Here is a 10,472-nt window from a genome sequence, read left to right on the forward strand (position 1 = left end):
CTTTTTCTATTTCTATATACCTTTCTTTACTTCTTTCTCCGTGGCTTGCTGTGTGGCTGGCCCCTGGTGTCCTCCTGTCCTTGTTCTCTTGCTGCCCTCTCCCATTTTCTTCCTCTCTCCTTCTATTTGTACTCTCTGCCTGTTAGCCCCGCCTATTGACTGTTTGGCTCTTTATTAGATCATCAGGTGTTTTAGACAGGCAAAGAATCACAGCTTCACAGAGTTAAACAAATACAGCATTAACAAAAGTCACATACCTTAAAAGAATATTCCCCAACAAACAAACAAAAGATGACAAGTCTCTGACTTTCCCTCAAGATTGCTTTCAGCCCCTTCCATCCCCAAAACATCTGATCGTCTTATGAGTCAGACCTCTTTACCAGTAAAGGAACCTAGATGGGAGATTTTGAGCCATTCAGACCATTGGTTCTGATTTATTGGGGCCAAAAGACCCAAAAATGTGCCTGGTGCTTCTATTCTGCCTAGGCAGGGATTCAGAATTTGGTGATAACAGAGGAGATGGCTCAGTGGTTAAGAGCACTGCCTGCTCTTCCAGAGGTCCTGAGTTCAATTCCCAGCAACCACATGATGGCTCCCAACCATCTGTAATAAGGTCTGGTGCCCTCTTTCTGGTCTGCTGGCACCAGACACTGTATACATAATAAATAAATAAATCTTAAAAAAAATAAAATAAGCATCATTGCCAAACTTCCTGAGCAGTCCAAAATTTTCAATTCCTGGCAGTACTTCATTTTTTTTCCTGTGAACATAAAAACTTAATTACCCTTAATAATTAACGAAGGAAGCTATTAAATACTTACTTGTGTGTAAAAAATGAAAGTCCTTGCCGGGCGGTGGTGGCGCACGCCTTTAATCCCAGCACTCGGGAGGCAGAGGCAGGCGGATCTCTGTGAGTTCGAGACCAGCCTGGTCTACAAGACCTAGTTCCAGGACAGGCTCCAAAACCACAGAGAAACCCTGTCTCGAAAAACCAAAAAAAAAAAAAAAAAAAAAAAAAAAAAAAAAAAAAAAAAGAAAGTCCTTGGTCTTACACGTCTGCTTTTGAAAGACCTGGATAAATCCAGACCTCCCCTAGCAGGAAAAAAATAGAGCCAAAAATCTAAGCAGGGAGAGAAGAATCAGAAATCTAGGATTAGCCGGTTCAGTTTCAGGAACTAGCTGAAGATAAAGTTAGATTGTAATCTTGAGTATAATCTTGAGAAACAGGGAGTTGCCCCCTTGTGATCATCACTGGTATTTTCGGAATTTTCTGTGCTGCCCTCCCTACCCCTTTCGGATTACTGGGCTGTGGTTTCTTCCCTTAAAAATCCCTCCTCCCAGTTACTCGGGGTCGAACTCCTCCCTTGCGTGGGTTATAAGTCTCGGTCCCAGTGCACTGGTACCTGTCAAATAAACCTCGTGTGATTGCAGCAAGGACCGTCTCTCGTGAGTTACTGAGGGGGGGGCGGTCGTGTTATCCCGAGACTTGAGTGAGAGTCTCCCCACACCGGGGGTCTTTCACTTTAAGAATCAAATAAAAAATGTTCAGTTTTGAACCTTTGTGTGGGGGGTGATAATTAATCCCAGGGGCTCGTGCATACATATAGACAAAAACTGCTGAGCTATACGCCCCCCCCCCTTTTCTTTGTAGTTTTCTTTTGAGATAGATTGAGGTGGCGCAGATTGAACTAAACACAGTATATTCTAGACAGACCATAATTTTTTTTTTTTTTTTTTTTTTTTGGTTTTTCGAGACAGGGTTTCTCTGTGGTTTTGGAGCCTGTCCTGGAACTAGCTCTGGTAGACCAGGCTGGTCTCGAACTCACAGAGATCCGCCTGCCTCTGCTTCCCAAGTGCTGGGATTAAAGGCGTGCACCACCACCGCCCGGCTTCAATTATCTTGCTTTAGCTTCCCAAATAGGTGGGATTACAGGCCTGTACCACCAAGCTTGGCTGTATTTTCACATTCAAATACTTTTATTTACATATGTGTGTGTGCTTGCCTGTCTCTGTCTAGTCAGGGTTACCATTGCTGTGATGGAACACTATCACCAAAGCAACTTGGGAAGGAGAGGGTTTGTTTGTTTGTTTGTTTTGCTTACTCTTCCACATCCCAGTTCATCATCAAAGGAAGTCAGGTCAGGACTCAAACAGGCAGGAACCTGGAGGCGTGAGTTGGTGCAGATGCCACAAAGGAGTGCAGTTTACTTCTCTCGGCTTGCTCTGCCTGCTTTCTTCTTGAACCCAGGACTTCCGGCCCAGGGTTGGCTCCACCCACAATGGGCTGGGGCCTCCTCCCACATCAATCAGTAAGTTCTACAGGCTTGCCCACAGCCTACCTTATGGAGGCATTTTCTAAAATTGAGGTTCCCTTCTTTCTGATGAATTCTAGCGTGTGTCAAGTTGTCATAAACTACCCAGCAGTGTGTATGTACATGCAGGTACCCAGGGAGGCCAGAGGAAGACAATGGATCTCCTGGAACTGGAGTAACAGGCAGTTGGGAGCCATTTGATGTGGGTGTTGGGAACTGAATTCAGCAATGCGCCACAGCTATGCTTAGAGACACTGGCCTGAATGGCTTATTTCTGAGCCTTCTCTGCTTTTCTGTACCTGAACCTATAACTTTCTTCCCAGTTTTCAGCAATAGTCTGATTTACACATTACAGTGAACCCACAGTGGGAATGTAATTGGATCAAACCCTTCTGTCAGTGCGTTTGGTGACAGCTTCAGAATTTTAAAATATGTAGCATCGTTGGCTCTTCTAAAGCTGTAAGAAAAGCATGAATATGATCAAAATCTATGTATAAAAAATATTTGCCACATGGGCTGGAGAGATGGCTCAGCGGTTAAGAGCACTAACTGCCCTTCCAAAGGTCCTGTCCTGAGTTCAATTTCTAGCAGCCACATGGTGGCTCACAACTATTTGTAATGAGATCTGGTGCCCTCTTCTGGTCTGAAGGCATACAAGAAGGCAGAACACTATACATAATAAATAAATAAGTCTTAAAAAATATTTACCATAGTGTATTTTTTTTAAGATTAGGAATACAGAAAGAAACCTAATAAAATAAAATATTTTATAATATTTTTATAAAACAAAAAAGAGACTGATATAAAAAAATATAAACAAGACTAATTTTTAAAACAGGACATACAAGAATGTCCTTCTAAAGAGGTATGGCCATTGAGAGCAGTTGGCTGGAATACATAATACATACATACACATTAGCAGTGAATATCTGAAACAAGATTTATTCCAAGTTGTCTACAGTAGATGTTTTATTACTTCAGCAAAATGAAAAAAAATCTTTACATTACGAGAAACAAACAAACAAAAAAAACGAAAGAAACAAACCAATGAAAAATACCTTGGCAGCAGTTAGAAGAACATGAACAAAGGAGGTTGGATGAGAAATGAGTACGGCGGTTCAGGTGCTAAACAAGGTGGTGTAGATGACTTAGGAGGCTGATTTGGACACAGTACTCCTACCTATGAGATCTGTACTCCTATGAGAGCAGTAAGCACGGGCACACCTTCAAGCCGGTGATAAAACTGGTCTTTCAAAAGAGCCAATGTGATTCATTCTCATCACTGCAGTGCTTCAAATAAGTCTTTAAAGAAACATAGGTAACTTTGACGATTTTGACTGATGGAGGACCAACTGTCTTCTGGAAAGAGCCTGAGGAAGGCTGGACTGAAAGGAGATAACAACATCAGTGTTAGAAACACAAGGTATAAAGGGTGTGTGTGGCCTAAGCTGTCGTGAGCCTGGATCCCAAGTGTCTGGTCTATAGATATGAAGCACAAAATCAGCAGTCTAAATAATCAGTGCAGATCACGATTAAAACCGAGGTGGTGGCCAGGTTTCTTGGATGTAGGCAGTGAAAGGAGCTCTCAGGATGCTTCTGGGTGGTCAGTGCTTCGGGCAGGGCAAGGCAGAGGAGGCTGCTGAGAAAACCAAACAGGTGCAAAGTCAGGCCAGCCTGTAATTGGCTAGTCTGGATTTAAAGCGCACAAGATTGACCAGTTCGGCCAACTCTGTGTTGCTTTCCTTCCGGCTTCTCAGGACATACACAGGTTGGCTATGCAGCAGGCAGAGGGACCAGCGCTCGGTGAGGAGAGCTGGAGGCTCTCCCTATGGAGCTGTAACCACAGTTCTAGGTCAGCACATCCCCTTCTGTGTCTGACTTTCCATTTACTGCTTTTCAGATGGGGATCCTTCAAGCATCTAAGCACACAAGGCAGTTCCTTGTGGTGCCACAGGCACAGAGGAGGTTTTAAAAATGCCTGCCTTCCCACGGATGCCTGGATTGACAGTGGTGTACCAACAATGGTCAGAGAGTTGAAAAGGAAGAGGAGGTCACCAGAGAAGAGTGTGATGGGGAATTGTCCATGTGACAGATGTTGGAGCAGTCAAGTACCACAGAGATGAAAAGTTCCCAGCCTGGCCACTTAGAGGCTTTTGACAGTCGTGAACACGGGGTCCTGCGTGTGTGTATGAATCATTTCAGTTGCTCTTCACCTTAGTCATTGAAGTCCCAGTCAAACCCAGAACTGCCCGAATGGCTAGTCCTGCTAGCACGCTTGTTCTGGAGATCTCTGTCTCCTCCTTCCAAAAACTACAATTATAGGAAGGCTGCCGTGCCCTCCTACATCCGCTTGGGTTCTGGGGATCCAAACTCTGGCCCTCACTCTTGTCCACCTAGCGCTAAGCCACAGAGCCATCTCCCTAGCACCATTTCTCATTTTTATAAAAGAGAAACACAATATTTAGTTTAGCTTCTTGACTTTAAATTTAGACATAGCAAACCCTACTATTGTTAGCAAAGTGTTAAGAAAATCTGTATTTAGAGGCTCAAGCAGTTTGAGAAAAAGGACTTCACCAGTATGTGCTCTCTAGGTTGATGGAAAACACAGGTAGCGGGCTGAAGAGATGGCTTGGAGGTTAAGAGCACTGACTGCTCTTTCAGGGAATCTGGGTTCAATTCCCAGCACCTACATGGCAGCTCACAACTGTCTGTAAATCCAGTTCCAGGGCATCTGACATCTTCACACCAACACATAAAATAAAGTTAAATAAATCATAAAAAAACTAAAAAAGAAAACGCAGGTAGCACACATCTTTTGGCTCACTTGTGACATTTGTAGCCATACTTCAATCTATGATTGGCAGAAAGCCTGGTGCCAAGGATCTCCTCTGAATTGGAGAGGGGAGGTGTTAGAAAGCCTTGAGAGGAGGGAGGAGGCTCTTGGGTATAATTGGAGCAGCAGACTTTCTGCTTGGCATCTCCTGCTTCCGATGTTTTGAATTCCTTTTGATCACAGGCATGGTGCTCCTCTCTCTTCCACTGTCATCGCCAGCTTTCACTGGGCCACTGATCCAGACTGCTCCTCATTCGCTGACCACACTGTCTACTCACCTCCTCTAGATGCTGATTTACACAGAGCTCATTGGCTACAGCCTGTGTTGGTGACAGCCTCTTCCCTTAGAAGACCAATTTCCAATCTCTTTCATGTCCGTAAGCATCTGGGAGACACTTCAACCTCATGGTATGTTCTTGTAGCTGAGTTCTTAGTCCCTGTGACACAGCTTCCTGCTTTGTGCTTTTATTCCATAGAGCTAAAGAAAACTTGAACATGGGGTAGGGAATAATCAGGCGATGATCCTTCAGCATCTAATCATGCTATTCTAACTAGCTCACTGCTATGACTTAATTATGTGCTTCCTTCCATGTTACCATTCACACGGTGAAATCCTAACCCCCAATGTGACTCTTTATGGACATGGTATTTTTAGGAGGTAATTAATGGTAAGTGATGTGAAATGAGGTACTAATTGCAAGGGCCCTAATTCTGTAGAACTCCTGGTCTTCCCCTTTAAGACAAAGATTCTCTCTCTCTGTCTTCTGCAAGCCAGAAGAGAGCCCTCACCAGAAACCAATCTCCAGAATTGTGAGAAAATAATTTCTCCCACTTAAGCTATTTGGTCTGTGGTGTTTGGTTATGGCAGCCCAAGCTGAGTGAGACATTCATTTGCCAAAGTTTTTCATTCATGGTAGACTCTTCTGACAGCCTAGACTTTTTCTTTTTGAGGAACTCTATTGTGGAATATTAATTTAAGATATGTTACATTCGTTTATGCTGTGGAATGTTTGTTTTAATGACATAAAGATGTGTTGCATTCTTTTAAGTTGCATTTGTTTAGCTCTGTGAAGCTGTGTTACTTTGCTTGCCTAAAACACCTGATTGATCTAATAAAAAGCTGAATTGCCAATAGCTATGTGGGAGAGAGAAGTAGGTGGGGCCAGCATGCAGAGAGAATAAACAGGAGGAAAAATCTAGGGAAGAGAGTGAAGGGGAGGAGTGAAAAAAGGAGGAGAGGTGAATGCCAGCCACCCAGCCAGCCGTGGAGTAATATGGAATAAAGAAAGGTAAAAGGCCCAGAAGCAAGACATAGTTAAAGGGAAACAGGATAATTTAAGTTAGAAAAACTGGCTAGAAACAAGCCAAGCTAAGGCCAGCATTCTTAAGTAAGAATAAGTCTTTGTGTATTTATTTGGGAACTGGGTGGTAGGCCCCCAAAGAGAGAAAAAAAAAATCAAAACCAAAACAAAAAAGTACAGAACTCCTCAGTTCATCACAATTTCAATTGTGAACTGAGTTCAGCACTTCTTCTATAGGACTCATGTGTCTCATGCGTGCCAAGGAATAAGCCTGGTACCAGTGTTATTTTTCCCATACTCTCCTGGTATATGAGACACATGTGCTATCTCAAGTCACGTGATGCAGCGGAGGGGGCACTCAGGTCTGCAGATCACACGGTCTTATAGAATGTCCAGTTAATCTTACATGGTTGAATACAAAGTAACTTTCGGGGTTGGAGAGATGGCTCAGTAGTTAAGACACTGGTTGCTCTTCCAGAGGTTGTGAGTTCAATTCCCAGCGACCACATGGGTGGCTTACAACCATCTGTAATGAGATCTGGCGCCCTCTTCTGGCGTGTGGGCATACATGGAGACAGAATGTTGCATACACAATAAATAAATAAATAAATAAATCCAAAATAACTTTCAACCAGGTCATATGAGCTTAGAAGTATATACTTACTGGGTTTCTGTGAAGCAGAATAACAGCATGCTTAGACTCTAAGGGATGAGGCTGCTTCATTCTTGCCTGTTAAGCTAGCTTCATTTAGGACTCCACACTGAAGCAACACGAATATCCCTATCTCTTCACATCTGCTCTTGGCCTATTATGGGTTTTCCATCTGCCCTGCTCTGAAACAGGAGGGGGAAGAGTGGACTGAGGGAAATCGTGAGCTCTTTCAAAGAGGACAGAACCAGATATTAAATCCATAAACAAAATGGGTTGAAGTGGAAAGAGTGAATCAGAGATGACAGAAGCAGTTAGCTTCATACTGGCGGAGGACTACCTTCTAGGGGCTGACTAAATGTTGTGGTTATATATGTGGCTGTCCCTCAGTGATACCTTCAAATCCAATCAGCGTGATTGCATCCTTGAACTGCCCGTGCTTTGCTGCTCTCTCCTGCGCCTCCTCCCATTGTTTGCTCCCATCTAGCCCTTCTAGTCTTCTGTACTATGCAAACTGATGACCCGTGCTGGGATTTCCTTTCCTCTGGTGATAATGATCCTGTCACTCCAGGTTCCTGTTTCAGTGGAGCGTGAAGAGAGGCTGATTGATTGAGACTGAGCTGGAGTGAAATAGGATTTCACTCGAGGGTCCATTAGCTTCTCAGCATAATGTCTCAGAGAGAATGAAAACTGAAAGTTTGTTGAGGACCCTGCCTGCTCAGGGTCAGCTTGCAAACCTGCGTTCACAGGGTCAGATATATTGTATTTGGCCCACATTAGGTTTGAAACATCTAAAAACAGGGATTTTTCCTGCTTTTCTTTAAAACTGAAAGAATCCTGGATCCATGTCTGTTCTGGGACAAGGAGTTCGTGTTCAGTACCTCTTGCCCTTTGGTGAGGACGAGGGCACCACGGGTGAGATTGCTATAGTTCCACTGCTGCCCAGGCTTGTGTTGGCTACCAAACACTTGCATCTGTGCGCTTTGATCTGTCAAAAATAAGGAAGCCAGCATTTATTGAGTACATTCTAGACACGAACCTTCGTGCCTTGTAATTTGCACAAATTATCTCTAATTTTTCTTAAGAATGCAGTGCAATTTAAGTTCCATGACTACAAGGACCACACCTAAACCTTTTTTTTTTTTTGGTTTTTCGAGACAGGGTTTCTCTGTGGTTTTGGAGCCTGTCCTGGAACTAGCTCTTGTAGACCAGGCTGGTCTCGAACTCACAGAGATCCGCCTGCCTCTGCCTCCCGAGTGCTGGGATTAAAGGCGTGCGCCACCACCGCCCGGCTGCTTTTTTTGAATAAATGCATGCATGCATGAATAAATAATCGAAGAAGACATTTTTGTAATAAGAAAGCCAAAGCCCAAAGTAATTAAAGAAACTGATTTGAATTTATACAGCTGATGGGGAAATAGGGAACAGCTAGGATTCAAATAGAACAACATGGAGGAGAAGAGGAAAGGCCTTGGACCACTTCAGGACTAAGGCACCTGGTAAAGACTTGCTGAATTGATTGACAATGATGCCCAGCATGTACAAGCATCCAGGAGATTGCAAGAAGGCTTTTTCAGAAAGCCTTTTATGAAATCTGCCGGGAGCAAAGACCTGTATGAAAGCTGCTGACGTTGTGTACCTAGAGCTTTGGGATTCTGTAATATGAAGGCCCCGAAGAGAATGTTGAATGTTATGTTTTGCTTACAACAGGAAGAGTGTGATGTTTTCGTTCACAGTCATCTGAGGCTCCATAAGTGGAGTCTGAGGCTTCCTTCATTAACGATAGTGTTCCCTCCTGCCACGGTGCAGAGATGTGTCAGAAAGCGTCTTTGTATCACCCACCAAGAGGACTTGAGGCTGCCTTAAAAAGCATGGCTGTTTCAAAGAAAAGGGATCAGTCTGACTGAAGGAAAGAGATAAAGATGACTTAATTTCCAGCTCCATGCTGATGAGTCTCAAATTAATGAATCATTTTGATATCTTGCAGACAAATCTCAGAATTGAGAAAACTGCTGCATGTTTCTTAGAGCCCTCTGTCTACTGTGACTCTTAAACTAACACATCACAAATTGAATGTATTTTGTGTGCGTGCGTGTGCAGGTTTGCATGTTTGTTGGGGGTGTTGGCATCGAATTCAGGGCTTCCCTCAGCTGGGCCCATCTCTGCCACTGAGCTACACCTCTACCTAATATGGCATACTTTTGATCCTGAGCCAGCTTTTCTTTCCATTCTTTTTCTTATCAGAGGCTATTTGTTCTTTCATTTCATAAGCTCCAAATTTTGGAATTTTCTATTATTTTCTCCTTATAACTTTTTATACAAGCTCTTTTTCATTAAATATTTTATCATAATTCTTTTCTGCCCATTCCCTCTTAAGCACAAACAAGCCTTTATCATGTTAGACACGGCTGGGCTCTCTGTTTCTAGAATCTTTAATCTCACTATATACCACTGTCAAATTCCTCTAAAACATCATGCCCCATCCCACGTTCCAAATCTGCATTATCTTCCCATGGCTTGGCATAGCATTTCCCAATATGTGCTGTGCAGCACTTTAGTTCCGTGGGAAACGAATAGGTGTTAAGTAAAAAACAGGTTCTGGGATCAAATACTAATGTTGAGAAAGCTATGAGTCACTTCTTTCCAGTGGGGTGATTCATAGCTTTGATATGTTAATATGCCTCATTACACAGCGTTCCCCAAGACTTGTGTTTTCACAGAGGCCTTTTTGGTGGAGAATTTCGTTGGCCTAGATCCTCATGAAAAACATTTGGGAAATACTGGTCTGCAAATTCAAGTCCATATTCCCTGTGATGATTAGTTTTATGTGTCAATTTGACTGGACTACGGAATGTCTAAATATTTGGTCAGTCACTATTTGGGCTGTATCTATGAGTGTGTTTCTAGATAGCATTAGTGTTTAAATTGGTAGATTAGTAAAGTATATCCTTCTACCTAAGTTGAACTAAAAAGACTAACAGGCAACTTCACCTGCCTGGCTACCTTTGGACCGGGATCTTTTTTTCTCTTTATATACCTGTTTCTCTTGGGCCTCCAACTCACCTTATAGGTCTTTTTTTTTTTTTTTTTTTTTTTTTTTTTTTTTGATTTTCGAGACAGGGTTTCTCCGTAGCTTTGGGTTCCTGTCCTGGAACTAGCTTTTCTAGACCAGGCTGGCCTCGAACTCACAGAGATCCGCCTGTCTCTGCCTCCCGAGTGCTGGGATTAAAGGCGTGTGCCACCACCGCCCGGCTACCTTATAGGTCTTTTATTATTTATTATTAGTGTGTGTTTTGTGCAGGTGTGTGCTGCAGCATGTGGAGGGTGAAGGCAACCTTGTGGAGTGGGTTCTCTCCTTCCACCTGTACATGGCTTCC

Source organism: Chionomys nivalis, chromosome 1 (genome assembly GCF_950005125.1).
Source record: "Chionomys nivalis chromosome 1, mChiNiv1.1, whole genome shotgun sequence".
NCBI lineage: Eukaryota > Metazoa > Chordata > Mammalia > Rodentia > Cricetidae > Chionomys > Chionomys nivalis.